The sequence below is a fragment of the Pleurodeles waltl genome, chromosome 6 (genome assembly GCF_031143425.1).
Source record: "Pleurodeles waltl isolate 20211129_DDA chromosome 6, aPleWal1.hap1.20221129, whole genome shotgun sequence".
Taxonomy (NCBI): domain Eukaryota; kingdom Metazoa; phylum Chordata; class Amphibia; order Caudata; family Salamandridae; genus Pleurodeles; species Pleurodeles waltl.
Window position 1 is genome coordinate 1,650,334,779 of NC_090445.1, and position 22,289 is coordinate 1,650,357,067.

At 45.0% G+C, this 22,289-nt stretch overlaps 1 protein-coding gene across 6 annotated transcripts in view; it reads left to right on the forward strand.

Annotated features, from left to right (window-relative positions):
* Window positions 1–1,513: 1,513 nt before the first annotated feature.
* The window catches only part of RXRA (retinoid X receptor alpha), a 417,621-nt gene continuing 396,845 nt past the window's right edge, over window positions 1,514–22,289 (forward strand). For 2 of the 6 annotated variants that reach the window (XM_069241578.1, XM_069241577.1), the window contains exon 1: window positions 1,514–1,792. The gene's annotated coding sequence lies outside the window, so the exon portion shown is untranslated. The remainder of the gene's footprint in view (window positions 1,793–22,289) is intronic. The other 4 variants (XM_069241575.1, XM_069241572.1, XM_069241576.1 and 1 more) reach the window with 3 other exon arrangements.

Below are 22,289 nucleotides of genomic sequence, written 5' to 3' on the forward strand. Positions count from 1 at the left end.
GAGAACCAGGGACCTCAAGCCCCTGCTACCTGGAAGGTGCATACAGATCCTTACAAACACTGAAACCTGAGAACCAGGGACCTCAAGCCCCTACTACCTGGAAGGTGCATACAGATCCCTACAAACACTGAAACCTGAACACCAGGGACCTCAAGCCCCTAGTACCTGGAAGGTGCATACAGATCCCTACAAACACTGAAACCTGAACACCAGGGACCTCAATCCCCCTACTACCTGGAAGGTGCACACAGATCCCTACAAACAGTGAAACCTGAGAACCAGGGACCTCAAGCCCCTACTACCTGGAAGGTGCATACAGACCCCTACAAACACTGAAACGTGAACACCAGGCACCTCAAGCCAGTACTACCTGGAAGGTGCATACAGATCCCTACAAACAGTGAAATGTGAACACCAGGGACCTCAAGCCCCTACTACCTGGAAGGTGCATACAGATCCCTACAAACACTGAAACCTGTATGAAATCCAGAAACCTCAAGCCCCTACTACCTGGAAGGTGCATACAGAGCCCTACAAACACTGAAACCTGAACACCAGGGACCTCAAGCCCCTACTACCTGGAAGGTGCATACAGATCCCTACAAACAGTGAAACCTGAGAACCAGGGACCTCAAGCCCCTACTACCTGGAAGGTGCATACAGATCCCTACAAACACTGAAACCTGAACACCAGGGACCTCAAGCCAGTAATACCTGGAAGGTGCTACAGATCTCTACAAACACTGAAACCTGAACACCAGCGACCTCAAGCCAGTAATACCTGGAAGGTGCATACAGATCCCTACAGACACTGAAACCGACTACTCTGCCTCAACATTTCAACATACAGAGTCCAAAGAATGCCATATTCAATCCCTCGCCATGCCACCGAGCTGTGATTTTTCAGGCACGAGAAACTCTTGATTTTTTTAATCCGAGTGGCACGTGTTTCTTCTCCTAGAAACCACGTGCAGTGCAAGGCGGCAGCCGTCGAGACCCGGAGCCATCCCTTTATTTGCATTTACTCTCAGAGTGATTAGAATCTTTCTCCGGCAGCTCATGACTTTATACTCCGCAGTTCTCAATTATTTTTAACTAAAGTGGCTCCCAAGGTTTGACCATTAATGCACTTGGCCTGTTGTGCGTTTATTTATTTTCCCCTGTTCTGCACAAGACTTTTGAACGGTGCCTGTTGCAGTGCCTTTTATTACTGGTAAGTGCACAAATTATATAATTGTTAGTTTTTAAATCTATGACTCAACCCCCTCGGTGTGATCTCACAGTAAAGGGTTCGAGATCTGGCATTGCAAGTCCTAAATATGTGTTAAATGCATCCACTTTCTGGGCACCTCACGCGCTAGGTCCCAGGCGTGCAGGCAGCGGGCCCTGCCTGCTGATTTCTTGAGCTAAGCTCTGGCTTGAAGCGAGCAGCGCTTCTGTCGCTGCTGTGGAGCCGGCGGGCCGTCGCTCACCCCCTGGCAGGGCCCCACCGTACAGTGCAGCCTCAGTAGTTGAACACAGACACACACACAGACAGACGAGTACTTTAGTTACACTGTTGGGCGAGTTTGCAGCAACTCTCTCCGCTTTTGGCTTGAAAACACCACTGGATTTGTAAATATTTTCCCACCTTTTTCGTTCTGCGACTCCGGAGCGGCCGAGATTTGTTATTTGCGCGATTGAACCAGATTTTTTCCTCGTTTTTTGGTGCATTTTTCCCGTGCTTGTTTGGCTGCAGTTTTTGGCATGAGTTAGCTGGGAATGGAAGGCAGCAAGCGTTTCCTGCCGCTGGGTAAGTTTGCGCACTTTCCAGTGCGATAGTTTCGCGTCTTTGCGCGCTGCTGGGGTGGGCTGCGCTGAGCTCTGCGGTGGGGGAGTCTGTGGGGAGCCCGGGGCCGTGGCCACCCCAGGGCGGGGGCGTCTGTGGCAGGGTGGCACCCCCCTCTTGCTGTCAGATGGTTCTCTGATTTCCTTTCCAGAAGTCTTAGGGTCTGATGGGGAACATTTGCAGCAACTTCTCGCGGCGAAGCAGGAAAGGGACACATATCTGTGTTTTTGCGCAGGGAAAGGCGAATATTGTCACCAGGGGGAGGGCGGATTCTTTGCAGGAACAACGGGGGGGTGGGGGGGGGGGGTACAAGCAGTGCGTGGTGGGGGCCGTGTCAGGCCCGGGAGGCAACTCATATTCATTCATGCCTTTGGGGACTTAGTCGACATATCGGGGGTGGGGGTGAGACTCTCGCCCCTGCTCACGTGCAAACCACCCGCCCTTACGAAATGCACCAGCCTGTGTGCAACATGCATGTGCAAAGCTGTCACACCGCGGGGGGTGCGGCACGTGCATCGTGGGGTGCACGCAGTTCGTGGATAATAGTGCACAAAACACAGAAGCCGAGCGCCTGTTTCCCTTTAAAGCCTTTACCCGGCAGGCGGGCGGGGAGGCTGTCAGCCACGGGCTTGTTATGTAATGCCTTGGGTGCTTGAGCTGGCGAAGGTATTTCGGGAGCGGGGGGCATGGGGTGCCGGGCGGAGAGATGTGGTGGGAACACGTTTGATACTGTGTCTCGGAGCAGTGTGTGTCTGGGGGGCAGAGAGGGTCGTTCAGACTCCGAAAGCGCACGAAAAACATGGCATGTTTTTAAAGTGCCCAGGCAGAGGTCTGTTGGTCGGGATCAAAGGTTTACTGCACTTCCAGCAGCCACAGAGTTGTAAAAACAGGAATGGAGACTGGCTGGGAGAGAAGTCAAGGGTGTTGGGCTGGGGGCGGGAGCTTGGCATGGGAGGATTCGTAATAGATTTCTGTTTCTGCTCCAAGAAGTAACTTCTTGAAAATGTGGTCCCCACCTGTCAATAGAGCCCCCTCCCCCAAAGCCTGCAGGGTACTTTCTGTGATCTGCAGAGGATCACAAGCCGGGCAGGTGAAAAGGTGCGCGTGAGCTGGAGTTTACTCCTGGCCTAGGAGGGGTAGCGTCACCGAGACGAAGTCGGATGTCGAAATCAAGTCCCAGGTGATGTGCCAAGTGCATAAACACCGATCTCGATGTCGGAAAAAAGAACATACAAACGAATGAAAACATGAAGGTTTCCCTCTAAATTGTGAGAAAGGGTGTAAATAATCCTAGGCTGTAAATATGAAAAAAAGACAAGACGGGTGACTGACTTGACAGTCACATGATGTGGGCTTGCATTCTGAACGGCTTTGCAGCTTTCTGCTAGAAACTGGAAACAACAGCGGTCTTTACACATACCTATCTACCTCGGGTCTTAAACGGACCCAGCGGTCTTTACACATGCCTATGTACCCAGGGCCTTATACGGCCCCCAGCAGTATTTACAAGTCTATATACGGCACGCAGCAATCTTTTCAGATGCCTATGTGCCCAGGGTCTTATGCGGGCCCCAGCAGTCTTTACACATGCCTATGTGCCCAGCGTCCTATACGGCACCCAGCAGTCTTTACACATGCCTATGTGCCCAGGGTCCTATACGGGTCCCAGCAGTCTTTACACATGCCTATGTGCCCAGGGTCCTATACGGGCCCCAGCAGTCTTTACACATGCCTATGTGCCCAGGGTCTTATACGGGCCCCAGCAGTATTTACAGGTCTATGTACCCAGGGTCTTATACGGCACCCAGCCGTCTTTACACATGCCTATGTGCCCAGGGTCTAACACGGGCCAGAGCAGTACTTACAAGTATGTGTACTCAGGGTCTTATGCGGGCCCCAGCAGTCTTTACACATGCCTATGTGCCCAGGGTCTTATACGGGCCCCAGCAGTCTTTACACATGCCAGTGGTCATGCCCGTGGTCTTATACGGGCCCCATATTCTACACCTTTCAGTGGGGTCTATTCGCCTAAATCCCACGTTTATTTTTGATGCCGGGATCGCAGGATGTCCACGTCACATTTTACTGGGGCCCCATAGTTTTGTAGTGTGCCTGCACATACCAGATGGGCCTGATGATCATTATTGTAAAGCGCATAGAGTCGTCGACGTTGCAGCGGCGCTATAAGGAGGACATTAGACATTGCCAAGCGGCTGCTGTGACCAGTCAGAGGCTTGGTGTTGATGGTTTGACATTGAATCCCTGATAGGTGTGCACCGGGCAGTGGAACAGGTTTCCGTTCCCCGGCGGAGCTCCGTTGACAGGCGGACTGTCGCCTTCGGACGCATTTGTACTTGAAATGGGAGTGACGGATTTGGCGAGCTCAGTTTGGATGTTCCGTGAGCCTCGTGTTGTTTTCTGAAGTTTGGAAGGTGACTTCGTAATATGACCAGGTCTGGGTTTGTCTCTAAGACTCCGAAACCAGGAAGCTGGGGTTAGACGAGGGCAGTGCACATAACTGCCCGCGGCCCACCCTTCAGGACAGAGTAACCCTCTACCTCTGTCACCGGTTTGGGCCTTTTGTTCCATGTGATGTATAATGCTTTAGGTGGGTAGATGGCGTCCGGTACTTACCTGCACTTCTTTAATTTGAAAAATAGAGAACCTGCACTTTTCTGCACTTATGCAATGCATTTACCAGGAGAGTACCGGCACTTCTCAAGGACAAACCGGTATTCTCGAAAGAGAGCACCAGTACTTTTATAGTACAACCTATGCTTTAAATCTGCCGGTACAGAGCACCAGCACTTTTTTTATTTTGAGAAGGAGAGTACCTGCACTTTTCTGCATTTATGCAATGCATTTACTAGGAGAGTACCGGCACTTCTCAAGGACAAACCGGTATTCTTGATAGTGAGCATAGTACAACTGAAAGCACGGGTTGTGTTACTTGAATTTGCACAGGGTTCAGTACCAGTACACTGGCATATCAGTGCATTCCAGCACTTGGGTCCTTACTGCGGACCCGAGAGGGACAGTTTCGGATCATTTTCCTGTGTAGAGTGGTAAGTGGTTCAGTTCGAGTGAATTAAGATTAGAGCTCCTTGAAAGCACGGTGGCACTAAAGAAAATACCGAAAGCGCGTGTGGATCCTGGTGTGTACCTGTGGCACGGGCCTTCGGTTCCAGTACAATTGAAAGTATAGCGCTGGGCTGTGTTTTACTTCTGTTATAAACTTGTAAACTCCCATTCAGTTTGTTGGGTCAGAAATTGGGCTTTATAATTTATGGTCACGTAGTCGAAATAAAAATATGATTAAATGTATCTAGTATACGCATATGCTTTTGTATTTAGTAATACAAATGTTGTCATTAATATAGCGCCACGTAATATTGCTTCACAGCACTTTCCTCATTCATGCTACTGAATGGATTATTGCAAAATGCAGGTAGTACTTCTGTAGCGAAACTGCTTGTTAACAACTTTATTTTAATGCCTGTGAATATTAGTGAAAATATTAGCGTCGCTTTGCACTACGTACCGAACGATCTGTAGGTGCTTCGGTGCTGAATATTACATTATTCATGCATAGTATTTGTTCCTGGAGCTCGACCTGCTTCATAATGCTGCCCGTTGTAACATAAAGGGCAACTGACGGACAGTGAAACGAAGTGATTTGCCCAAGACCACACGTTTCTGTTCAGATTTGGGCGGGGGGGGGGGGGGGGGGTTGCGTGGTTCTAGAGTTGGCAGCTTGGGCACTAGACCACATGTATGCGTCGCGTTATGCCACTGTTCCCGTAAATCACTGCGCGGTTTCTGGTTTGTTCTCGTGCCTGAGTCCTCCACCCCGGGCAAGCTTCCCAAAATGAAACTCTTGGCAGGGCGCTTGGAACTGGCATTCCTTTAGTTGAAATCAGAGCGCTTTGGTCGGGAGGGGCAGTGCAGTGGTGCCGGGGAGGTTTGCAGGCCCCACGTTGTTGGCGCCTTCTGCCAAAAGAAACATCTCCGCCCCTTTACCCGCATTTTCACAAGAAAGCAGTTCTGTACCTTAATTTTATTTCGCACTATAAGTACAAAGTGTGTCCGCATTACTACCCCTTTCATGTATGCTTTGTCGCTCGTTGGTTTAGCACTTTAACACTATTAGGCCGTTTCATGGCGCTGGAGCCGTCAAGAGAAATAGACGAGCCGATGCACTTTCCTTTGAGAAAAGGTGAAATAAGTGCTCCGTTATTCTGTTCGAAGCGCTTTGATGCCAGTCAGGGCCTTGTTAGCTCTATTGAAAACACACAGATACATGAGTCACTCGAATGCCTGTGGGCGCGCGAAGACTACATACAGCATCAGCATTGCACCCACACATTACAGACCAGTGGTCACCTCGTCTGACCCCCGCTTGTTATGTTCCCAGGGGGCCAAGTGCCAAGGCGCTTTCCTTCGAACCATTCGAAAATGGAGACTGTCCTGAGCTGCACTGGAAGGCACATTCCGGACACGACAAAGCGCTAAGAAGGCCCGCCGGTGGCGGACGTGTGCTTTATATAGCGCACCTATGTAGTGTGACACATAGGTGCCCATCTAATGCGTTCAAAATACAGAAACCCCCGGTCTTCCTTAACTGACTGGGTCAATTGTATGCTTGTACAACAGTTTATATCGTAGCACAGTGCAAGGATGTTCCCCACGTAACCCATTAGATAACGTTTAAAGTTGAAATAACCCCTCCTCTATCACTATATATATATATATATATATATTGCGGAGGACGGGTTTGAATCTGGCAGGGAATATCAGGCTTCTCATCCTTCCAGATTCCTTAAAATCAGTGCAAAAGTTAGGTAAGACCAGCACCTGTTACTCAAGCGCTGAGAGAAAATGCACGATGTGAAGTGTAGCGGGTGTAATTAGTGGCTGTTGAAATGATTCCACCGCTATTAACTAACATATTTTCTAGGAGTAGTGTTTTTTTAGTTTATTTTGTTGCTAAGGGGTTTCTCAGATTTTTCAAATCAGCTTTACTAAACCAAGTTCGCCTATGCCGTGACCGATCACCTCATTTTTCACAATTCCTAAATTGGTTAAGATGACCTGTCAGTTGTGAATAGATTGATCATGGTACACGTGCGGCACCCACTTCAGTTTTCCTACCCTCACTGGAGTGCTTAGAGACCCCCGTGCTATATAGTGGGGGACAGCCTCGAATAGGCGACACTAGGCCTGGGTTTTTTTTTGGGAGAAACGCTGAAGCGAAAAAAATCGACAGATTTCGCAATGTTCTGCCAAAACTGTACTGAGAAAAGGTGCTTTTAGGTGATTTGGCGGTTATCTGAAAGAGCAAGAATTTGAAGAACATCACACGTCGAGCAAAACTCACAAAGTACTGCCGAAGGGAACAGATTCGCAAAAAAAAGTGAATTTGTTCTGGCGCAGTGAATTTTCTCCTCTGGTGGGGTTCGCGTGTTTCACATTCCTCTGGAATGTTTTGCTCACCACTAGCTGACACCTGTCATACATGTTCAGTTCTTTGATCACTTTATTATAGCCAGGAAGCCTCTCTGTGTTCACTAGTATGCACAAGTGTGGCGCTGTGTAAACACACGTTCCAGCCAGGAGAGACGCCGTCTGGATTCAGAGATCTCCCGCCTCCACATCAGTAGTTCTTAGAAGGGGCCGGAAGTCCTAATGCGCCTCATAAAACCCACCAATCAAAACTCCGTAACTTCTTGGCGGGCTGGAACCCTTTTAGGACTGAACTCCCTCCCTGCTCCACTCCAGGGGGTATCCTGAGCCGAGGAGGGCACAGCCCCTGTCCTTTCCCCTTTATATCTTTTTAAGGGGTACCCATTGGTGGGAATAACAGTCCTACTGAACATTAGGATCAGACGGGCTTGCAATAAAACACTGATGCAGTTCACTGCGAAGATCCTCTTCACTGTGCTGACAATAATTTAACCCCCCAGTATGGTAGTTCTTTGTACTTCGATATTTAAAGACAGATTTAAGATTAGTTTGTGGAGCACCGTGCGTGCCAGGCTTGGGGAAAAGGGGGATGTAGGGGCTCCCTTGCCACCTTTAGCTGTGGCAGAAACATTTTTTAAGTGTGCTATTGCTGAATTTATTGATAGTGTCATTTGCATTATATATTTTTTTAATGATACTGAGAGTGTTTTCTTACTAGCTTGTCTCATATATTTTATTTAATGACAAAACAGTATTCTGTCCCTTCTGTGTCCAAACACAGACACTCCCTGTTTTTTTGTACACTGTTTATTCATTGTAATTGTAAATTGTATTTATAATTTATATTTAGTAGGTTAGTAATATGTAATTCCTTATCCCCTGTAGTATTGGTTGTGGTAAGTTTGTTAAGTGAGTGGTCCTAGGATCTCATGCATTTACTCCTGTGTGCTGGAAAATTGAGGTGGATTAGTAAATGGACTAGAACCCGGATGCCTCCAGTAGGCCCCCGCCCCAACACCCGCCAAACGTAAACTGACAAAGTCTGATTGTTTTGGCTTTGGAATCAATTTTATTTGCAAATGTCAAGTAATTAAAAATCATAAATCATAAAACATATCCTGTAAGTCAAAATTCAATTCTTTCATAAATCTCATAAATCATGATAACAACACAACCAAGGATCCTCCCACGTCCCAAACACCTTTGGACCACACAGGTGATCCGTACTTCACCTGTATACTCCGGTCGTTCTGCCCACGCCGCATCCACGAAAAAGGCTGTGGCCTGATCTGGGGGGCACTTAAATACCCCCTAATGGAGGCGGCGGCGCATGTGGCGGCTGGAAGTAATGCATGCGTCCTCCCCCCTAATTCTTGCTCTTCCGCTCTCTCGCCTTGCGAGAGGGCCGGAGCGCCAGGCCAGTAATGTAGGACCAGCGTACAGGGCTCTGTCCACAGCGGCCCTGGGTCCTAAACGCCGTGCCCCCCCCCAATTGGGGAGGCACTCTGTCATATGAGAGAATTTACTAGGAGTGGTGGACACATGCGCCTGTCAGGGGGACGAATTGGATAGGAGGAGAGAAGAGCTTGGAAGGAAGTTTGGGAGGAAGTTTGGAAGGAAGTTTGGGAGGTCACAGTAGTCAGAAAGATCTCGGATGAATCAGAGAATGGAAGGAGGGCTGGCAGTGGTGGAAAGATGTGTTTAATAACTAAAATGTGAAGTATACGTGTATACAGATATACCTTCCCACTCATCTATATATGTACACAGTGAATCAACACATACACACACATAAAGACTTTAACTTGGTAATATTTCTGTACAGTGTATAAACCCCTATAAATTGTTAACCCTATGTACATGCATGTAACAGTATTTAAAATAATAGACACACACGTATATTATGCATAAACCTACATAGAATTTAATTTTTATTTTTTGTTTTTACAACTAAATATATTGTTATACCCTTAGAGGTGCCTTCCTTATAATCATATGTACATACCCAGACATATATGCTGTATCATACAAAAGAAGCATGAACGTATCTACCAACATTCATCTACAAAGTATGATATACATAAATATGTAATGCATGAACTTACAATACATATAGTGAGTTTTACAAAATATATATGTATCTTATGCACATATGCAATTGCAGTCAATACATAGATTCACATTCTATTTTCTATAACTGCCACCACAGTTTGTAGCGATGTACAGCCATGTTTGTGTAGTGCTGAGATACAAGCCCTCAATAATGATGGCCCATAACAGACAGATTTCACTGTGTGCATGCTCGTTTTTAGGATGTGTTGAAATGCATGCTCTGCTTCTTCTCTTCGCGGGCTTTGTCTCACCGTTTTCAGATTTCTGATAACCCTCGCCCCTCCTCCGGCCCTTATTACACAAAGTTCCAGCCATGGAATGTGGTAATACCAGAAAATCTCCATTACTCACATCAGGGTTTTGCACATCTTACAAACTTACCACACTTGGAGAAGTGAGACAGGTTAAGGTTCGGTTCAACAGGGGACCAAACTAAACGAAACAAAGTGTTTCTAAGGCCTAACATAGCATGGCTAAGAATGGCCACCATCTGACCACAATAAATGCCCCCTGTGTGGCGTAGTTTCTGGAATGAGCAGAACAGCACTGACCAAAGTCTGGTTTCAACAAATCTGGATATTAGCAGACCGAGTTCGCTCATGGTGTAACACCCATGCGCAGGGGATCTTTTTTACCTAATGTGATCACAGGATCACAATTAAATTTACAACATTTATTTAGGCGCAACACAGCATGCTTCTGAAAGTGGTCCCCAGCACTTGGGGTGACAGGACAACTTACACCCTAGGAACTGGGTCCTACATACAAACATATCACACATGGCTGTATCTTAAAGTCATCTCACAGGTTGTCCAGTTTTGGTGTTATTTGAGTTATGGATCAGGTGCTCCCGGCTCTGTAGAGACCTCCTGCTTGTTTAGGGGGACTTGGATTTCATGCTGTCCTTTTATCGGTATTCTCTGCTCAGATATACGAACGGGGGGAGGTGTTCTGAATGGTATAAGTGTTTGAAGAGTTACACAGCTGCCCTGGATCTGATTGAGAAGCTCTTGGTTTCGCCAGAGGACTAGTAGGCAACAGCTAACCCATGATTCTGAGCCTTTGTATTGTTGCTTAGGGTTGCCTCTTGATGGCTACTGTGGTACAGTGAGCTGAATGAACATTGACTACGTACCCTCCCCTCTGATTAACTTCTAAGGTAATCCTAAATTGTAGACTGTTTCCATTGATTTAAGGAACGATCTCCGTGTGGCTAAAATTGTATTGTGTGAATTTTGTTTAGTGTGTTCCTTCCTCCTCTCCACCTCAGCATAAATTAGTGGCGTACTCTGTTTACAGTTACCAGATTGATATAATGTGAGCCAGATTGTTGTGGTAGGACATTGCTCTTCAGAGCACACAAACATTCACTGAGGAAAGATGCGTCAACTAATCACGGAACGCTGGTGCTTGTGTTTCTCTGTTTTTTGAAGGCTAAAGCAACTGTATCTAGACCTCAATCATTCTTAGGGATCTTCTGGGCGTCACACAAAATACTTTAACTGATGAGAGCCTGAGAGCTTCCAGATATCTGCCACACCTGGTTACTTCTGGCACCAGAGGAACCGGTCACTGCTGGCATCTCCCAAGGCCCCACACAGTGCCAGCAGTGACTGGCTTCTGTTGCGACTTCTGCTTGGGCCATGGGAGGTGCCGGCAGTAACCAGGCTCTCTTTGCAGTTCCTGTCTATGACCCTGGGAGGGGCCAGCAGTGAATGGCTTCTCTGTGTGGCTCCAGCATGAAGACCTGGGAGGTGCAAGAAGTGATTGGTTTCTCTGTGGGGCCACTATATGAGGCCCTAAGAGCTGCCAATAGTGAAGTTAATAACCTCCACCAATTTGGGTATCCTACCTAGGTAGGCTTGTGATCTTGGAAATTGACTTTCTGTATGATGCATGGTTTTTGAGGCCATGGGAAATCAGTCTTTCTGGAAGTCTCTCCAAATTTTACACAAGCTGTTGGTCAAGGGTAAAATGGTGGCCATAAAAGACCTACTTAGTAACTGGAATTTGAGTATCAGTCTTGGCAGCCCAAATTTTCTAACTTGGTCATAGTGGACCTAGTGACAATTCCAGATTAGTGAGCACGAGGGAAGCTTCTCTGATATCTGAAGACAGTATGTAATAATGTATGATTGCATTTTCTTTTTCCTGCAAACAGTATCTGCTGAAGTTTATTGTGTATCCCTCTCACTTTGTATCTTTTTTTCCTCTTAAATTATAATTAGCTTTTATTGTTCTGGTTGTGTGTTTATTGAGTTTCCTGACTACTTCTACATTCTCTTTGTTTGGGTATGCATTTAGTTAAACGTAGAATATACAGTGTTAGTTAGTACTCTATAATAGTAATTGTTGTTAGCAAATGTAGGTTTTGTCTTCATATATTTATGAACAAAACAATATTCTGTGGTGAAATAAGAGGAAGGTAAAGAAGAGGATACATCTTATTTATCTTATCTTTCTTGGGTGCAATACCCTAGAAATGTTTTCTTGACAGTCTGTGGACCAAGAACAATCTGCTCCTTGTCACTCCCCATCTGAAGACAAGTGGTTTCCTTTTTTCATAGCTGACTAGGGTTTTACTCTGTTTAACCTCTTTTTTTTAATTAGGTTTTAGTTTTATACAACTACTTGGACCACAGTCCAGCTACAAGACAGCACACATCAGCCCTTCACATATTTAAAATTGGTATAGTCGGTGTATATTGTTCAACCAGTCAACCCCAGCAGGTGCTTTCAATCTATATATGTGGCTGCAAATTCCATCACAAGTCAGCGATTCCAGTGGTCCAGTTCCCTTCTCAATAGTTATTGATCAAACCGTAGGAACTGATGTTTGATTCAATTGATCACTTGTATCTGGGCCAGCCACATATTCCCTGAGTGGCCCCCAAAACCCAGTGGTCTCGAGGTCAGCTGTACCATATTTGTATGTAGCTCAGCGAGTTAATTGCACATGATCCTGTCGACCAGTGGTTTCTTCTAACTGCAACTCTGAAGTGTCTGGGCCAGTGTAATTTTAATGCCCAAATAAACCATACCACAAATTTAGAACAACTGCTAGGGAAAAATGAAATTGAAGAAATAAGTACGGCTACCCGCAAAGTAAATTCGGTATTCATGTTTCTGCCTGCAAGAACGTTGTGGACTGGATCTCGAGCTAGCAGCTACTGGTGTCTTGAGTTTGGTATTGGTAGAATTCAACATTTGGCTGTTCTTAACCTTTGGGCTAAGAGTCCCTGCAAGCTCCTTCGGGACCAGCCCCACTGACTTCGGCAACTAGCTCCACTGGGCAGGACCTATTTCTTTCTAGACCATTAACATCTTGACAACGGTCTTTGCGGATTTACTGACCAAATATATGCATTTTTGTGAGCCCCAAAACAATTGTTCACTGCATGGTTCCTTGTTAGTAAGGCAACTTGTAAGTCAAAAACAGCTTTGAAAATCATTCAGCTATCAGACCCTGGCGTCTTGAATTGCCACTCCCAGGCAGTGTGCTGAGCCAAGCACCACACCCTGATAAGCAGGATGCGGTAACTTCAGCTTAACATGATCTGTTTGAAGTGTGTATTGGCCACTGTTTCTATGAAGGCCCCTCACATTGGAACGTTTGATGCCAGTATTCGAGAGATAATATTCTTAGGCCAAGGGCAAAAAACTAGGGACCCTTTGGCTCCCATCCCGTCCCGAACGGACAGTATCCTCTGCTATTAGTATTATCTGCACAGTGTTGGGATGCCAACGTTTAGTGAAAGGCAGAGATAAATACATGAAATGCCCTCCAGTTCCCTCCCACCCCACATACCACACTGTATAATGCGAGGGTTGCGCAAGAGCAGCCACAGAACTGGAAATTACTTCTTAGTGCTGTGTAAGTTTGGAAAGTGTTGTCAAGCAGTTAAAGGGTATATTCCAGGTGGATAGCAAGGCGGCTTAGTTAACTAATGCACCTGCTGTGGAGATAAGTGTGCCTTTGAGTCAGAGGTTCACAGGCAGATGGGTCTTTTATCCTTCGATGGTTCACCACATGAAGATTAGGAACATGTGCTGTACTTTCACCTGTTTACTGAGCCTAAGAAACGTAGAATTTACTGGTGTAAACAATGAAGGTTTACTTCAAGAAGTTGTACCTTCTATGCAGATCTCCAGCAGTTTTTTCTCACCTCTTTGGTCCTTTTAGTTTCATTGTTTTCAGGTGGATTTGCTAAAACATTTCTTATCCATAAAGTGGGGCTGGGGACCTGGTCTTTCAACCACAAACAGAACGGTGTCGACTTGTGTGTAGGTGGCCACTGCTACGGCAAGTTTCACCTTCTGACCCACAAGCTGTGTCTGGCCAAGGGGGTAAAAAATGCATTGGTCTGCACAGGGTAACCAGTGAGAGACGGCGAAACCATTTAGTGTGAAAAAGTCCCCCTGGACTTACAAAAAATGTAGCTCAGTCCCTTACTGACTACGCTAAACAGCTCCCTGATACGACCCATCCTCCCCTAGATCAGCCACAAACTTGGGCCTACGTACATCAGCCCTATTGGACCCTCTGGCCTTACTTTCTTGCTGACTGTGCAAACCCTAACTAACCAGTTCTTCCAGTCTTCACTACCCTTGCCGTGGCTGTCCTCCCTTGCCTTATTTTCTAACTATAACCACTTTATGTTTCCTGAACCGACTGGTCTCCCCTTCAGGCCTCTGAGTCTCCGACCACTCTAGTGAAAACACCACAAAAAAAACCTGCACTTGAGCATCCCATCCCTGTCCATGGCCAGTATCTGCTCACTTTCCTCGTGGAAGGTTAGTGTGCTGCTTGACTCTTCCGGGTGTCCATGGCTATCGGTCTGTTGCTGCATAGACTCATTCTAAGTCAACAGTGAAAATTGAAGGCCTTTGGCACGCAAACAAAACGTTTTTCGGTGTTAACATTAGCAGCTTGGCCACCAAACTAAGGGCCTGATGTAGAACTTGGCAGATGGGTTACTCCGTCACAACAGTGACGGATATCCCGTGCTCCAAAATCTAGTCCCATAGCATATAATGGGATTTATAATTTGGCGGACAGGGTATCCGTCACCGTTGTGACGGAGTAACCCATCCACTGAGTTCTAAATCAGGCGCTTAGAGGTTGGGCTACTAAAATGCATTGAATGCCCTGCACCTTCTTGCATTCCCAGAGTAGGTCTGAAACGAGCAGAGATGAGTAAATTATATGCATTGATAGCAGAGAGGCACTGGCCTCCACGTTCATGACCCAGTCAGGAGCTCTCAGGCCAGGGTCCCTCGGCACGTGCACAGTGCCATAGTGGGACACCTGGAGCTCGCTGCCACCCCTTCCCCTCCCCTGCCCCCGACTCCTACCTGCGCACCGTGGGGACAGTGGGGGCTATTGTTACACCACTGGTACTAGTGCAAGTACTTGCATCATCCTTGACCAGGATTCTTCTGCTGACCTCACACCATCCTGCCACCTTCTCCAGGATGTCTCTTAAAGTATCTGTGAAAAATCAAAAAGTGTTAGGGGTAATGCTTGAATACACTTCAGACAATAATACTCGGGCCGCAAGTTCAGCCACTGGAAATGACAGGGGGCCACATCCCAATCCATTGTGTTTTTTTTCCCACCATAACACTTTAGACGAGAACCAGCCATGGGTAAATCAGTCTTGGTCCTGCTGTAGTTTACATGTAGCATGTGGGAGCCTCAACCAATTAGAAAACTCACAACTCTATCCATAAATTATAATAAATATTTAGATAAGTAATAACCATATAGTAAAAATTAGGCGATTAGTTCTTGATAACCCGTGATCCTGGACAGCTCTATAGCCACTAAGCAAGTAACACGATTCAACTCTTGGTGGAAGGTAATCCACAGTGACCAGAGATCCACTGGTACGCAAGGATTTTCATTGGGATTATATTGAGATTTATATGTGCATTTTTACAGAAACCTCCACTGGAGTACCAGGCCTCTATTACAGTGACGTAAACATAAGCGCCTGTTTACATTCAGACAGCCTTGCAGCTGATTGAATTTCTTTATCAGTAAAGTTCATTGAGACTAAAGTGCTACACTTTGTATATAGGAAGGCCAGGAGTATGGACGGGAATGATCTCCTGTGTAAATGAAGTAGACAGGTTAGAGTTTTAAGGAGTTTGAAAAACATCAGTAAAAGGCCATGTATGTGGCTTAAAATCATAAAAGAGATAATTTAGAACTGTAATAAGACAATAAAATAATTTGTTTTGCGCAACTCATGTTTAATCAATGTTGCTAAGCTGCTGCCATTTGTCTAACATTCCTTCACCTAGTTTACAAACTGCTGAGGACTACAGACTATATCGTTTTGGAAAGTGTTCGGAAACAGATTTAAGTTGACTGTTATAGGAAAGCAAATACATTGTGTGGAATAAAAGATGAAGGTAAGAACTGAGAATGATTGGCCTGGTTCGTTCTGGCAACAAAACCGCAAAAATGTTAGCAGGTTAAACGGACCAACTAGTGAATGATGTCACAGTAGGTCTCAAAACCCAAGGTGATATCATTAAACAAAAGAACATTGTGCAATTCCTACTATTGGTGTATTGTTGGAGGTGTAGAACTGAGAAAAGAGAACATGTTTTCTCTACATTGGATGGGCCCTTTAAAATGCTGACAGAAAAATGTTCTATGTTGAGAAGCTTTTAATGACCCATCTGCACAGCAGTGGTCAGAAAAGACCATAAAATGGAGAGGCACTTTATTCATGTATATGGGTTCCCACGAGCCACCGAGCAGCATTATTTGTACCAGGGCTTAGACAAACTCAGGTACACAACATTACTATAGGCAAGCCAGGAATCTAAATATTGTTGGCTACAGAAAAAATGCTTTCAGCTTTACAAGATTATTAAACAGGCGGGTGGGACTGCTTTCAACTGAGCAATGTGAGAAAGTCCTTCGTTTATCGTGCATCACAAGTTTTGAACTTTCCCCTGGTGGGGGAAGGAAGACAACCACATAGTCTATAAATGGCACTCACGACCAGATTGTTAATCCTTCCCAAGTACAATTTAAACCCCTGGCTCTTCATGCAGGCCATGCAGTTTGGGAATTTCAAGAGCACGAAATCTGTGTGTCATTTGTATACATGTGAAAATGGAACCCTAGTGGGTGAGTGGGCTGTCAGAGGATGGCCTTAGGCATTGAAAATGGTGGTGACTGTGGAAACCCAGAAGAAAACAACATACCATCAGGTACTGATGTGATTGTGTAAAACTGGCAGTGACATGGAAACGAGTTCATGTCAGACACAGACACAGATAGACTGAGCCTCTGCCCTTATCGAAGATGTCTTGGCTGTAATGTCAGAAGACATAGATGGATCAAGGAGGATCCAGGTCGTGCGTTATTCACTTCAGTTGCCAAGTGGATTTGACATTGAAAGATCCCAAAAAAAGATTCAGTGCCATATTAGGAATGAGCATGGGCCTCAAATTGATCTAAATACAAAGTTGTGAATAATCACTCTCTCCAGGTACTCGAGGACATAGAAAGCTGTGAAATGGAACAATAATTGTAAACATGTGCAGGTTAAGGAGGGGCTCTTTCCAGGGTCATGAGTGTCTGTGGTCTGCAATACAGGAAGAGTCAAATCACTAAGAAATTGAGATTCAACGTTCTCCATCTGCTCCCGCCTGTACTCATATAGCCTATTCACCCCATCACTTGATAAGGTCAAGTGAGGTGAGACCTGAAAACTGGGGTACAAAATAGGGAGAAAATGCAGGCAGTGATAAAGGAGCAAGTTATCAGGAACACGTAAGACCTTCTAGGTAAAGAAGTAAAACTGCTGCTCACAGAGGTGCTGGCACTGTGATCTTTGTGTACGTTGCGGACAGAATGGTCAATTTAAAAATCATATTATGTATTGACGAGATGCTGAAAATATCCCTTTTCCCTTTCTCCAAACACTGGTCCAGTTTTGCGGTTCTTTTGGCGATGTTTGATTAGCCGAATGAAGGTGCCAGGTGACATCCAATAGAGTGTGAGCCTAACGCAGACAGACAAGTTAATGGAGTGAGGTAGATATGCCACGCAGGTGTTTGAGTGCTGAAAACCCAGCAAAAAGGCGCCAGATATGTTTTAGAGGTTAACATAGAAGGTGATGTTTTGAAGTTTAGACCGGCGAAAGAAATAATATTGCAGCTCCTCACAATCTTCAATTTAGCCCCCTCACTTGCAGGTTGTTTCTCCGAATTAACTGGCACAAGGCCTATAGTTGAAAACTGTGCCCAAAAGATATCAGCTGTAAAGAAAACCAACACCGATCCCTAAAAATAAAGAATGAACCAAATGAACGATCTGATTTGAGGACACGTGAGGCATTCAAGACGCTGCTCTTGAGGTTCCAAGAGGTCTGCCCGGTAACTGATTGGGTGGCTTTGGGCTCGTGACCCCGGAAGGGAAAGGTGAACGGTCCGATAACCCGCCTCAGACTGGCGTAACGCTTCCTAGGTCGGCGGCCAGACCAGACTTGACCATGACTGTACGCGGAGGCCTGGGCAGGCTGGCAGGGCCCCCTCTCTCCGACCCGCACCTGACCTACAAGCACTCATTCTCCCCAGGGTACGGGGCGAGGAGGCACATCCATCTTAAATGCAGCGTCGCGAAGCCGCCACTGTGATACCAACACATGTGGGTAAAATAAATAATCCATTTTTGTAGAGTGAGAATTGCAAAGTTTTGCCGTTTTAAAGCAGGTATTATTATAACCCAAAATAAAGGTATGGCAAATTGCCATTCAAGTATGTTAATTTGGTTTAATTTAACACAGTCCTGGAAACGTTTCAGTCGTTAAAACCATACACATTGCAACAATCGTTGAGCGTCATCCAAACCGATTTAATGCGTTAAGAAAATGAGATCCCAAGTGAATGGACTCTTCCAGCTACCTACATCGTTTCATTTATGATGTTATTATGCACATCATAATTAACAATATCAGTGCGGGTATTCGTCACATTATTGTTGCTGTCATTCCGGTTTTATATAGTAATAATATTATTATTGTACTCGCGATACTGATATTATGAGCAACCCTGTAAAATGTATATTATTATTGTTGTTGTTGTTATTATTATTTAGACTCTTTCCATATTCCTTTTCTTTTTTAATCTCCTGTTATTGTTATGATAAGGTTGACAAGCCAGGTTTTGGGGGGAGTGATCTGTTCAGGTGTCAGCTGCACACCTACTGAAACATTCTTCTCAAAACAATGAATGATTTGGGAAAAACATTGTGTGCCCTTCCACTGTCCCCAGCTGGATTACACCCTGTCAACTCTACCTGAGGACACAACCCCTCCCCCAAAACACACATACACACAGGCCCACGGCACCCAGCGCAGAACCTCTACACACCCCTGGCGCTTACCGCACAACCCCCTCGTCCACACCCAGGAACATTTGTATTGTTACATTATTTATTAATAATGGACAGACAAGTGCCGGCGGCCCTGCTTCTAGGCGCAGCAAACAATGAAACAGACAGAACAGGTATTTAACGATTGTTAAACTCCTGTTATCAGATGGTGTTTTGCCTCTCCCCACACAGCAATCCTGCCATGAGTACATTTCGCATTGAAACGAAGTGGACTCGCACATTATTTCCAAATGCTTTCATTTTGTTCTTCGCTGCGTTATGAGCATTTCAACCTGTTGCAGACAAAGATTAAACGTGAAAAACACGCACGAGGTGTGTGTTCCCCACTTCAAAGGTGGCACAGCAAGAGGGAGGGAAACTAAGACACGAATGTTCAGGTGGGGCTTTTAGTGTATTGGAAACCCTAGGAAGCAGAGAATTGACCTGAAAATGCGTCCATTTGAATATTTACAATTGCTGTTTCAGGATATGGCCTAGAAGTTGTGGGAAGCCAGCGGCTGCTTGGGCCAGACTGGACAGCTTGTACGTGCCACTCCAAATAGCTGCTACAAAACAATGCTCAGCAGTGTCCCATCTCCCAAGACTCATTTCCTTTTCAGTCCCATGGCCCCGCCTTTTCCGAGCTGCAGCTGTCACCTACAAAGGCCTCCGGTAGCCAACACACCGTGATATTCAAAGTTTTGATTCCTTGTAACTGAGTTGAGGCAGGAGTGAAGGACTGTGGTAGCGCCAACTAAAATGGGTGAATTAATGTCTTAATTTAGGAAACCACCACCACAAAAGGCTCATAGAAGACGTGCCTGCATTAATCTGAGCGGATGGCACTTGCTTGGGCCACATTCCACAAGCAACCCCAGACCAGTTTTGGCCGGCTTCAGCCTCATCATGGGAGCATAACTTGAGTCTGGTGGCACAGTGAGCAGTGGCCCTGCATTTGGGCATACCCATTGCACTTAGGGCATCTGTCTTCACAAGCAACAATGCCTTGGAAGGAATGCTTGAATCAATCTCAGCCACTGATATTTGCTTGGGCCGCATTCCTTTGCATAGTTTCTCACCTAATTTGCAAGTGTAGATGGAGACCAAACATATGCAAATCAGCCTTGGTCCTGCTTCGGTAGGAGCAGTCCAGCCTGAAGTACCTTCTCAGTTAGTGTGTTATCCATCAGGAACCTTTTCACTTCGGCACATGAAAATTACTTGACATGTACCTCCAAGGTCGCTTGTCTTGTCTCGGTAAAGGCAAATGCCACAGCATAATCCTGATGAAATATAGGAATGTGGTACAATATAGGCAAAAGACAGAAAACATTCAAGTAGACTCCTTAATAGAGTTGTGTTTGCTCAAAGAGAAGCCTGAATCAGCAGCCGCTTTGCATAGAATCCTTCAGGCTCACATTAACAACAAATGTGCGAAGATCCAACCTCCATATCTTCATGCACTCTAATCACCCTTTTAAGCATAAGGAGAGGGCACCATCAGGTGGGAATGAAAATATTGGTGGTCATGGGACAAAACATCTTCACCAGCGGTATCCAGAATACAAAACGCATTTCCCTTCCCTATTTGTGCGAAATGGAACCTCTACAAATACAGCAAAATATTAAATCGCACCTTTTTTGCAAGTAGTAAAGTTTTGTATTGTAGTGGCTATAGCTTCTTAGCCTCGACGGGGCACTGGTGCACCTTTGCTGTTGTGTCGCCTTCTACTCCTTGGAAGTGTAACGAATGGAAGAGTGCCTTTGTTATATGGCCTATCTGGGTAGTGTATTTGTATTGCATGAGTACTAGAGTTGTGCATATGTTGTGCACTTACGCATGACCTTGCAGAAAATATTACTGCGGTATAGGATGCTTACACACACAGAAGGCGCATGCAGCCTATTTCAGACAAGACAAGGTCGGTTAATCATGTTTCAGTTCAGTGTAGGGTTCGAAGGCTACACGTAGTGAAGGTGTTACAATAAATATCAATAGAGAACAATTACATTCAAGGTGTGAGCTAACAAGGTTTAACACGGTAAGAGCAGTGCAGGGTATGAACCTGGGGTTCAGAAAAGACATGGGCAGTTTAATTACATTTCAACACAATGTGAGGTTTGGTAGATTAAACATGGTAAGAATAGAAATAGAAAACATTTTAATTCAAGGATGGTGTACTCAATCAAACTTAGTTAGTTTAATAATGTAAATAACAGAGGGTATGGGCAGTTCGAAGAATTAATTGGCTGTTTAACTAAATAACATTTCAGGGTGAGTTTAGTAGTGTAAACATTGTAAGTGCAGTGCAGTAAATAACAATAGAGAACTTGATCAGGTCAGAGAATACGTGGGCAGATTATTTGCATTTCAGTTCTAGGTAAGATTAGTATATTAAGCCTAGTAAGAGTAGTTTAGTAAATAACAATAGAGAGCATTTCAATACAAGGCAGGTTTAACAGATTAAACACAGTTAGAGCAGTACAGTAAATAACGATAGAGAATCCGGGCAGTTCAGAGAAGACATGGGCTGTTTATTTACATTTTAATTCAGAGTGGGCTGAGATCAAACATGGTAAGCGTAGTACTGTAATTAACAGTGCAAAACATTTCCATTCAAGGTAGGTTTGGTAGTATAAACACTGCAAGTGTAGTACAGTAAATAGCAATGGATAACTTTAGCAGTTCAGAGAAGATATGGGCAGTTACATTATATAATAATTTTACAGCAAATAACAACGGAGAACTTCCGCAGTTTAGAGACTTCATGGGCAGTTACATTACATAATACTGCAAGTGTAGTACAATACTGCAAGTGTAGTACAGTAAATTACAATGGAGAACATTCAGCAGGCCAGAGAAGACATGGACAGTTACATTATATAATAATTCAAGGTGGGGTTAGTAGTATAAACACTGCAAGTGTAGTACAGTAAATAACAATGGAGAACTTCAGCAGTTCAGAGAAGACATGGGCAGTTACATTATATAATAATTCAAGGTGGGGTTAGTGGTATAAACACTGCAAGTGTAGTACAGTAAATAACATAGACCTTCAACAGGTCAGAGAAGACAGGGGCAGTTATAAAATAATTCAAGATGAGGTTAGTACTATAAGTGCAGTACAGTAAAGAACAGTTACATTATATAATAATTCAAGGTGGGGTTAGTAGTATAATTACTGCAAATGTAGTACAGTAAATAACAGAACTTCAGCAGTTCAGAGAAGACATGGGCAGTTACATTATGTAATAATTCAAGGTGGGGTTAGTAGTATAAACACTGCAAGTGTAGTACAGTAAATAACAGAACTTCAGGAGTTTAGAGAATTCATGGGCAGTTACATTATATAATATTTCAAGGTGGGGGTTAGTGGTATAAACACTGCAAGTGTAGTACAGTAAATTCCAATGGAGAACTTTAGCAGGCCAGAGAAGACGTGGGCAGTTATATAATAATTCAAGGTGGGGTTAGTGGTATAAACA